A 12,035-nucleotide genomic window follows, 5' to 3' on the forward strand; every position below is an offset into this window, starting at 1 on the left:
TCACAGCCAGCATTCATTAATACAATGACTCTGGATTGCGATAAATAGACCTCTGAAGACTCTTCTGTGTTCTGGCTCAAGAAATAATAACAGAAGTGAAGAAACATTCATCTCTAGACTTAGATTTGGTCATACTGCACTTAATAATCAACACTTAATAGAACAGAACAAAATAAACTGTAGCATGTCAGAAGGATCTGTCCAGGATATAGTAATGAAAAAGTTGAAAATAATGCGTTCTACAGAGAAATGCACACAATCAGAGTTTTAAACTATTAACGGAGTATCTGAACATAATGCATCGCTTCCAAAAACAGATTGTATTGTTTCTGACCCACCAGCAGGTGTCGCTGTTCCCGGCCCCGCCGCCAGAGGGAGACACTCTTGAGTTTATAACAATAACAGTTTGTTCATAAACAGTGAGAAGTGGAGGAGGATATCTGTGGATAAACAGTGCTTCTACGTGTAACCACTGATCTATAATCGAGAAGAGATCAGAGCATCCGGGCATTAGAGCGTCGTTACGCTTTAACACTGTTCGGTGATTTCATCATAATCCAGAAATATAATATCAGAATGATTCAGTTCAGCACACCTACAACTAAACCAACAGCTAAACTGTATTTACTGTGAAATGTTAGATAGCTAGAAGACAAAATATACTGAAGCTTAAATACAAAAAAAGTCTGCCATGAAAGTATTTATTAGCCTACTGTGAATCTAGATTATGTGTGTTTGAGCAGCAGATGTAGTAAAAATGATTATTTCAGTTGATTGAAAGATTGAGAAAGTCTTGTTTGTCTCATCACTAATGCAAACAGCTTTTTAATCTGCACTATATATGAACACCAAGCCTCAACACTGTTACAAACTCATGTTCAGCTTCACTTCAGCTTATTTCTATTGCACTGAGATGTTAGAGGAAAAACCATATTTCTCGTTTGGCTCTGTTCGAAGGCGGTCGCATTTTTCTTCCCTCCCTCCCTCCTGAACTTCCCTGCTTGCTCTCTTGTATTGTCCTGTCCTCTTAAGAGACTCTCGCTGCACTATTTGCAAAACCGAAATTATGGATCTGATCAACTGGTCTCTAAATGCAATTGACACCATCTTCTCGACTAGGAAAGCGGGATCTGGAGAACCGGAATGTCCCGCTGGGACGTTTGCTGCTGGCTACACGATGGACGCATGGGAGAGATGGCGGGTCGTGTGTCTGGCGGCTCTCTCCGTGGAGGACATTGAAGACATCTTCTTATTCGGAACAATGATAACTGGGTTTCTGCTATTTGGATTAGGCGTTGCCCTAAATTATCAGAAAATTAAGGAGATGGGACTGGCTGTCCAAAACCTCTCACGGCTGCCCGTCATGATGGAAGCTGTAGGCAGAGCGGTCGCCTCGGAGACTGAGGCGATTAACCGCAATATGGATTCAATCACGGCTAAGCTCTCGGCTTTGGAAAGAAAAATCGACGGACATGGAGATCAGAATGGACAATGAGAATTAGCTGTGAAACTGGAAGACAGCTGTTCGCACTAAGACAAAACAATCTTATCTCTTTCCGGCTTCCCACAACAGAACGGCTTGGCAAGGCCGCTCTGGTATCAACTCTCCGGTGAATACTGCAGGGAGACGCTCTTTCTTCCATTCCCTCCTCCCAAAAACACCTTGTTATTGTCGGGCGCTTGTGCTCTGTCCAAGGTCGTTTCCATGGCAATTGCTATGTCGCATCACGACCTGCGAACTGTGTCGACTGGTTTGGAGTGCTGGCGAGACGGATTTCAAGGCATACGAACTCACACGAACTTACACATACACACACTCATACACCTCCCTACCCCCATCCCACGCCTTCGTCGCTTCATCCTGTCAGGTGTTAACGGGTCCGTGGGTTGGCGCTGCAATGGCTGCTGGCCGGATGGCTGTTTCGTCTGAACTAGGATTACTATGCAAGTTATGTTTCTGTGTTGACTGTGCTTTATGCTGAGGTTTTTTGTCTGTTCTCTCACTGCACCCTCTTCCAAGGACGTAGTGGGAAGACACTTTTTTTCTCCTCTCTTTCCTCATGTTATGCTGTATCTCTTCTTCTCTATTGCATTTCGTTGCCTTGTACCTACATGTGCAATGACAATAAATTGAATCCAATCCAATCCAATATTCTAGTCCACGCAGAGCATAAAAACAGAGTCTGAGTTAAGAATAAGAGCATTCTTGAGATGCCTGCCGTCAGTCTGACCAGAAGCAGAGCGATCAAACACATGAGAAACTTCACTAATAAACAGCTTCTGAGACACAAATCAAAGACAGCTGCAGAGGTGAGTAAAACAGAAAATCTGTCGTTTTGTTCAGTTCAGATAGTGAATGCTGTTAGACAAAGCAATCATTCAAACTAATATCTGCTAAAATCACATTTCAATACATCTGACTCTATTGCTGCTTGCTCTTTTCTTCTGGCTTCACAGTAAAACACTTTAGTCCAGTTACAGTGGATTCATTACTACTGGTTAATTACTAAAAACAAATGTAAAATAATTATGATAATTGTTTGCAACATCTCTGCCACAATATCAAGTTATGCATCTCACTGAAATAGCTTCACAGAGAGTCTAATGGTTCTTCTAATGGTTGTTGAAAGGAAAACTACTATGAAATACATAATATATTGTGTTAAAATATATCAAAGCAGGCACTAATTTTAGAATTAAAGGGGTCATATGATGCGATTTCATGTTTTTCTTTCTCTTTGGAGTGTTACAAGCTGTTTGTGTATAGATAAGATCCCTGAAGTTGCAGAGACTAAAGTCTCAAACCCAAAGAGATATTCTTTATCAAAGTTAAGACTCATCCACGCCTTCCTAAAACGGCTCATTCAAACTCACCCCACATGCTTTTTATTCTTGGTGCGGTTCGCTTTCACACGGAAATTTTCTAAACAGTCCAAAATTGTTAATACAAGTCACGTGCGAGTAAACTGTCCTCTCATTGGTCCAAGTTCCCCAGAGCTGGAATGATTAATTTGGAAAGAGAGACAAACAAACTCTCTCTCTCTCTCTCTCTCTCACACACACACACACACACACATGTTGGTTTTTGTGGTTTATGGGGACTCTCCATAGGTGTAATGGTTTTTATACTGAACAAACTGTGTGTGCTATTGCCCTACACCAACCCTACACCTAAACTTAGCCCTCACAGGAGACTTTGTGCATTTTTAGATTTTCAAAAAAACACCATTTAGTATGTTTTTTAAGCCTTTTGAATTACGGGGACATAGGCAGTGTCCTCATAAACCACCTTCATATTGTAATACCTCTGTCATACCCATGTCATTATACAAATTTGTGTCCTCATAAACCACATAAATATGCACACAAACAAACACACACACACAGACGTCAGGATGGAACGACAACAGCTTTAAGGGCTTATTGTTTTTTTTGGTTTTCTTTGTAGCTGTCAATATATTTATTAATTTATCATTTTGAGCAGGAGTCCAGGATTCGTTGGCAAAACATTGTTAAGATGCACCTATACGAAGAGCATTAAGACGGCATTATAAAATGAAAGGTGCACTTTGATTTTGATTGGTGAAGACGTGCACAACCACTGCTTTTCACGGAACTTACATAATTACCCAGTGTGATATACCTGGTTCATTGGTCTGTTGGATCGGATTGCTTTCTCACTACAACTGAACCGCTCCAGAGTTCATTTTCAATCTCGTTCAGGCGGTCTCAGAACGATTGTTTTGGATCCGAGCGAGATTGCCGTGTTCACATATGCCCAAATGAACCAAGCTAAGGAGGGAAACGTGCCAGGTTCCGAAACAACGGGCCAGGTGTGAAAACACCCTAAGTCATTAGGTGATTTTATACATATATTTTATGATATATATACATGGGGAAGTCGTGGCCTAATGGTTAGAGAGTCGGACTCGTAATCGAAAGGTTGCGAGTTCGAGCCCCCGGCCGGCAGGAATTGTAGGTGGGGGGAGGGAATGTCCAGCGCTCTCTCCACCCTCAATACCACGACTGAGGTGCCCTTGAGCAAGGCACCGAACCCCCAACTGCTCCCCGGGCGCTGCAGCATGGCTGCCCACTGCTCCGGGTGTGTGTTCACGGTGTGTGTGTGTGTGTGTGTGTGTGCATTTGTTCACTACTCACTGCTGTGTGTGTGCACTTGGATGGGTTAAACGCAGAGCACCAATTTCGAGTATGGGTCACCATACTTGACAATACGTCACGACAAAAAAAAAAAAAAAATGTGTGCTGTCAGTCTAAACCTCTGGAAATGGAGTTTCTCAGTCTCATTGATTCATTCTAGGAGTGACCCCGAATAGTCGATGCTTCAATACGAGGAGCCTGATTCGACTCCCAATCATGCCATTTTGGATATGTGGGGGTCCTCAAATCTTTGATTTCACATAAAACTACCATTTTTTTCCCAATAAGTTAATATACAGCCTATTAAAATAATGCTGTAAATACAGTTTTTTTACAATCACTTTGCTACTATTTTCAGAACCTTGATGTCATTTTTCACAACTCTAGACACAAAACTCACAACCAATGATCAAAATACACATTTTTCAAAACTCTAACCCTTTTGTCAATTGCTTGGATACAATACACATAAAACTTACATCATTTGTTCATTCAACAAAAATCACCTGTTCAATATGACACAACTTAACATCAAAGTACTACTATTTCAAAAGGCAATTCACACATTACATTTCAAATGAGTGTCTATTCATTTCCTTACAATGATCTAACTATCAATTGATACAACTGCTCAAAATGATAAGTAACTGTTGCATTACTCTTAATGCATAGTTGTATGGAAACAGACAAACAATCTTCCATGTTTAAATCATGAAAGTTTCAAGATACTGTAACGAGATTCATTGTCACCAATTAGCATGGAGCATGAACCAATTAGACTACAATATCCATGGATGTAGCCTAATATTTTATCATATTGCTTCATCAGACACTGTGTCTATGGTCCCAAATACTGTACCACCTTTTCAGACTATTTACAGTATTGACAGTACTGCACTGTATAGATGCAGGCCCTTGTAATTGCTTGTCCAATTCTGCCAACTCGTTACTGATGATTGAGTGCACATTGTGGAATGAGTATATAAAGAGTTGATTGGGATCCAATTGCAAGAGAATAGTGATACGTAACATGGAGCCAGCAGGTGATCCAGGTCACAATGGAGGTCAAGCAGTGGTGGGAGGAAGACGAGGAGAGACATGTTTGTCAAAGGAATGGTAGAGGACAGGCACCCCTTCTGAGAGGTGGTCGTGGGCCTCGTTTGAGAGGTGCGGGGGAACGTGGTAGAGGACAGGCACCCCTTCTGAGAGGTGGTCGTGGGCCTCGTTTGAGAGGTGCGGGGGAACGTGGTAGAGGACAGGCGCCCCTTCTGAGAGGTGGTCGTGGGCCTCGTTTGAGAGGTGCGGGGGAACGTGGTAGAGGACAGGCGCCCCTTCTGAGAGGTGGTCGTGGGCCTCGTTTGAGAGGTGCGGGGGAACGTGGTAGAGGACAGGCGCCCCTTCTGAGAGGTGGTCGTGGGCCTCGTTTGAGAGGTGCGGGGGAACATGGTAGAGGACAGGCGCCCCTTCTGAGAGGTGGTCGTGGGCCTCGTTTGAGAGGTGTGGGGGAACATGGTAGAGGACAGGCGCCCCTTCTGAGAGGTGGTCGTGGGCCTCGTTTGAGAGGTGCGGGGGAACGTGGTAGAGGACAGGCACCCCTTCTGAGAGGTGGTCGTGGGCCTCGTTTGAGAGGTGCGGGGGAACATGGTAGAGGACAGGCGCCCCTTCTGAGAGGTGGTCGTGGGCCTCGTTTGAGAGGTGCGGGGGAACGTGGTAGAGGACAGGCGCCCCTTCTGAGAGGTGGTCGTGGGCCTCGTTTGAGAGGTGCGGGGGAACGTGGTAGAGGACAGGCAATAATCAGAACTTTCCGCAATGAGAACCGGTAAGTTATCAGCATGCACTAAACATTATGCTACTCTCAATTGTTAAATGACTGCATACCAATGTGTATCACAGAATAGGTGATGTGACCAAGTGTCTTCTTACTCTAATGTTCCCTGTAGAATTGTGACCAGGCCAAATAGTGGAGGCAGAGGCAAAATTCTAACTGACCAACAAGAGCAGGCTGTGGTCGATTTGGTTCGGGCCAGAAATGATATTCGCCTTACAGAAATTCGCCAGCATATCTTGGACAATGAAGACATGTTCAACAATGTGGGATCCATAAGTTTGCCGACTATTGCACGCATACTGAAAAGGCACCAGGTATCTATAAAACAACTATACCGTGTGCCTTTCAAAAGAAATGCAGAGTGAAGCAAATGAGGACTGAGTATGTTCAGGTAAGTTCAGTTTCAAGATGGCTGTTGTAAAAACATTCCCAAAAATTCTACATTGTACAATAATCTCTAAATCTCTTTCCAAAATGTATGTTTAGAGGGTGATGGAGCTGAATGCTGATGACGACCATCACAAATTCATATATTTGGATGAGGCAGGTTTTAATCTGGCCAAGATAAGGAGGAGAGGTCGGAATTTCATTGGCCAGCGGGCAACCATCCAAGTACCTGGACAACGTGGGGCCAACATTACCATGTGTGCGGCTATATCAGAAGATGGTGTGGTGGGACGCAGACCTCATATTGGACCATATAATGCAGCTCTCCTTGTCACCTTTCTTGATGAGCTCGATCAGGTTTGTAGAGCTGAAGGTGTGACCTATGTCATTGTGTGGGACAATGTCAGGTTCCATCACGCTCATGTGGTGCAAGCATGGTTTCAGGCCCGTGCACAATTTACCACCCTGTATTTACCCCCATACTCTCCCTTCCTTAACCCGATTGAGGAATTGTTCTCCGCATGGAGATGGAAGGTTCATGATAGGCACCCTCATGAACAAGTCACTCTTCTCCAGGCCATGGATGACGCCTGCAATGACATCACAGCAGACCAGTGTCAGGCCTGGATTGGCCATGCCCGAAGGTTTTTTCCAAGATGTTTGGCTAATGAAAACATCCATTGTGATGTAGATGAGAACCTGTGGCCAAATCCACAACACAGAATTGATGACAATGTAGAAGTACAGTAATCACTCCTGTTTTGTTTCTTACAGTACAAGCAAGTTGAGGAACACTGCATTTGATGTTTTACAGTACTGTCTTTTCTTTTCTATTTCATAGCTAATTACTGTATTTTTGCTTTGATTCAAATAAACCTATGTTGTGATTGTACTGTAGTGTTTTGCATCAATATATTACAAACTTTGTTCAATGATTCCACTGTGTCTGTAGTATTCTCTCTACTACTGCAGTACTTTTACAGAGATGTATTTACTGTACATGTATTACCATAATGAAACCTGTATCACCTATTTTGTTCTACAATATTTAATGATTGTACGAACAATGACACAGTGAAACTATCGGTTGCTTGTGTGTGGGTGATCTATAGTTGTTTCAATGGTATTTCACAGTAAATTTGTTTTTTAAACCAATGATTGTGATTTCTTTAAAGATGTGAATGCACAATGCAATGTTTTGAACATCAGACAGCCTGTGTTACAAGTGATAACCGTTTTGAGTTTTGTGTCTAGAGTCGTGAAAAATGACATCAAGGTTCTGAAAATAGTTTGATTGTAAATGATTTACAAATGATTGTAAAAAACTGTAAGAATCCGAAAAGAAAGAAGCTTCAAATAAATATTTTAACGTGTGTTAATAAATCCAACCAACCCTATAGATTTAAGTTTCACTTTCTATAATCTGTGACAGACAGAGGAGCATCTTGGCTTTAACAAGACTCTAATCGACACAGGCAGAGTGAAAGATTGGATTTTTTCGATCAGGTAGGGTATAAGTGATTTCAAAGCGTTTCAGCTGGTTTATATCGTGTAGCTTATAATTTATCTCGTATATAATGCATTTGGTTGAGTTGTGCTGCAGCGCTTCATTGTGGTATGGTGATTCATTTCTCTTCAGCATGCAGCTCGAGCAATACAAACAACAATTGCAGAATATTAATAACTATGAATGGGACTGTCATATACATAACACTATAATGAGAACACTATTATAATAAAACTCTGTGAATTTTTAGAGTTTAGTTGTTGTGTTTCTGCACGTTGTTGCATGAAGAACGGTCCACAAAAGGAGTTCATTCAGAGCTGCGCAGACACGTTCATGTGCATTTCGTGCAGATAGCCTATAAGCCATTATATTTACGTTATGTTGTATAAATAACGAAGCGTACTCTATATGAGATAAATGATGAGTTAAATTCCATTGATTAAAACCCTGCTGTCAAATGCTTCACTCTACTGGTCATCTTCAGCGCGTGCAGCTCAAAACAGAAATGCAGAACATTAATAACTACTATCATATACATAACGTTATAATGAGAGCACTAATGTAAAACATGTTGTGAATTCTTAGGGTTTCTCTCAGCTAAGTTCTGATTCTTCCCACTTTTGCCATGACTTCACAAACACCTTTAACAAGGTGTGCTTGTCTCTGTCCCTGGAGTAATTTTTACCTGACTTGGATGCTGAGCAGCATCTTAGTCTGTTTAATACTGCCTGCTCAGAGGTTATAATACCACTGCTCCTCTTAAACCTAAGTCAAAACCTAAAACTGAACCATGGCTCAGTGATAACATCCGCTCTCTGAGGTAAGCTTGTAGAAGAGCTGAACGAAAATGGAAAAAAAGACAAATTGCAAATTTCATATGAAATGCTTAAAGATTGTTTTACTACATTTCAGAAAGCAGTGAAATCCGCTAAATCTAAGTATTTTTCTAATTTAATTGTAAAGAATCATCATAGCTCTAAAGCCTTATTTCCTGTTATAAATTCTCTGTTAAATCCTCCTGTAAATGTGATTTCAAATCCCTCAGTGTCATTATGTGAAGGTTTCTCAAGGTTTTTCTGTGATAAGATTACTACTCTGAGATCTCAGTTGCAAACACTTGCCAACGTTTCACCTGAATTTTGCTGCTCTTCAGCCATATGGAGTGATTTTTATCCAGTTTCTCTCCAGTCTCTCAAAGAAACTATCGACCATTTGAAACCTTCTTTTTCTCTTATGATGTTCTCCCTCCACGTAAAACAAATTTTCGACTCGGTTGGACCTAGTTTAGTGTCGTTTCTGAATAAATGTCTAGTTTCAGGGACTATACCTGATATCCTCAAAGAAGCTACTGTGACACCTCTTCTTAAGAAACCTTCTCTTGATGCTAGTAATTTTAATAATTTTCGACCCATCTCAAATCTTCCGTTTATTGCAAAAGCACTAGAGAAAACTGTGTTTATACAGTTACAGTCTTTCCTTAGTGCAAATCATATTTTTGAAGCTTTCCAGTCTGGTTTTAAGCCTCTGCATAGCACAGTCTGCTTTATTACGGGTCCTTAATGACACTTTGTTGGCGACTGACTCTGGTGACTCTGTTATCCTAATTCTGTTAGACTTAATCTCGGCTTTTGATACAGTTGATCATAAAACTCTTTTATCTCGACTAGAATATTTTGTGGGCATCCAGGGAACTGTTCTTAGCTGGTTCAAATCATATTTAACAAATAGAAGTTTCTCTGTCAGATTGGGTAATTTTTCTTCCTTGCCTGCTAAACTTTCCTGTGGAGTGCCGCAGGGTTCTATTCTCGTACCCATTCTTTTTTCTTTGTATTTACTTCCTTTGGGCTCTATTTTCAGAAAGCATGGTGTATCATTTCACTGCTATGCAGATGATACCCAGATTTATCTATAAACATGCTGCACTGCAATCTCTTTTTGCATGCCTGGATGAAGTGAAAACGTGGTTCTCTCAATTTTTTTTATTTCTGAATGAATCAAAAACTGAGGTTATAGTCTTTGGCCCTAGTGAAAATTCAGGGAGCAGAAGTATCGATCTGGACTACCTTGCTCCTTTTACTTCTTCCTGTATTAAGAACCTAGGTGTTTTCTGGGATTAGAGTCTTAAATTTGATAAACAAATAAATGCAGTTATTAGTTTCAGCTATGCCTTCTCTCCAAAATTAAATCTTTTCTCTCTGTGAAAACTTTAGAGATTGCTATCCATGCGCTCATTACAACTTGCTTGGATTACTGCAACTCTCTCTATCTTGGCATTTCTAAATCTTCCATCACTTGTCTGCAATTAGTACAAAACGCCGCTGCTAAATTCCTCAAAGCAAAACGTAAATTTGATCACGTTAGTCCAATTCTAAAATCATTACATTGGTTACCTGTGCATCTTAGAATTGAGTTAAAAATTCTTCTCTATGTTTTTAAATCTATAAATAATCTGGCACCGAGCTATCTATCTGATCAACTTTATCCATACAATCCTACTCGAAATCTGAGTTCTGGGGATCAAAGACTTCTCTCTGTCCCCAGATCACGGTTAAAGCATAGAGGGGATAGAGTCTTTGCGGTTGCTGGCCCTAGGCTGTGGAACAGCCTTCCAGATTATATCAGATCGGCACAGTCTTTAACTGTTTTTAAATCATCTCTTAAAACCTATTTCTTTTCTCTGGCTTTTAATTCACTCTGAGTTTATGGTATGAATCTGTGGGTTGTCCTGTGTTCTATGTCTTTGTTTGTTCAGCACTTTGGTGAGCCATGCTTGCGGTTTTTAAATGTGCTATATAAATAAAACAAACTCGAAACTTGATTATAATCAGTAATTATGTCCTCACTGAATGCAACAAATGCCTTGTTTATAATGGGTTTTATTTTATCGCGCTTGAGGTATTCGGCCAATCACAACGCACCGGATAGCTGGCCAATCAGAGCACGCCTCGCTTCTCAGAATGAAGAGCTTTGTAAAAATTGACACGTTTCAGAAAGGCGAAGTATAGAGGATCAACAATAATGTACAGTATGTGGGAAAGAATGTGCTTTTTGAACCTTAAACTGCATAAACACATTTCATTACACCAAATACACAAAATAATGTTATTTTTAGCAACATCATATGACCCCGTTAACACTCCAAAATTAGTAAGAAACAAGTACTGGATTTCATTCAGTAAATATGATGCAGGGCGGTGTAATCAATACGGATCTTATACTGTCAAGTCATTTGTCATTTTTTGATCACTATAACATTGATTTTATATTTCTAATGCCTTGTCACATTTTGCAAATAATTGTAATATATTGTAAATGTATTAATATATAGTTTAAATAATTTTTGGACTTGATGTTTTATCCTAGTAGATAGAAAAGCTGAATGCGGGCCCTGGTACCTTGCTTTATTAAAGCGAATGGGAAATTAAGGAGCTTAAGGTAATTAATTCAAAAAATTCTACACATTGTTTGATTGCATTTGATTGCATATGTGTTTTTAAATCAAATCAGGTGAATGTATATTCCTCTAAAATATATGCACCATTGTAGTGATTAGACAGGTTTAGATTGGATCAGAAGATCTGCGCAGAGAGAGACAATGGTTAATGATGGCTGGATTCCTGAGGTTTAGAGAGACTCTCTGCTAATGAGGTTGGCTGCATTAATGTGAGTTGGGAATAAATGCGTTTAATAGGAGCAGATGAGACTTTCACAAACCTTTGCACTGCAGGACCTAACGCACAGATAACAATATTTTGACAGATAATGTTTTTATATGAACACTGTAGGCCAGGGATCCTCAAATCTGGCCCACTCCTGCAGAGTTTAGCTATAACCCTAATCAAACACACCAGAGCATGCAAATCAGAGTCTTCAAGATTAAGATTTGAGGAACCCTGCTGTAGGCTGACAACAGCACGACTGAATGCTTTTGCTTTGTACTAGTAGTTTTGTATAATTTGAATATGACAAGAAAACACACTAAAGATGTAACAATATGTTTTCAGAAGAAGAAATATGTTGAAGGAACTGATTCAAATAATGAGCTCTGTAATCCTGAATCTTTTGTTAGTGGGTTAATTAGCTCACTCAGATGCATCCTGCAGTCAGAAGAATCTTAATTATGAGATGTTATTTGTGCAAATCACAGTATCAAAA

Source organism: Barbus barbus, assembly GCF_936440315.1.
Source record: "Barbus barbus genome assembly, chromosome: 22".
NCBI lineage: Eukaryota > Metazoa > Chordata > Actinopteri > Cypriniformes > Cyprinidae > Barbus > Barbus barbus.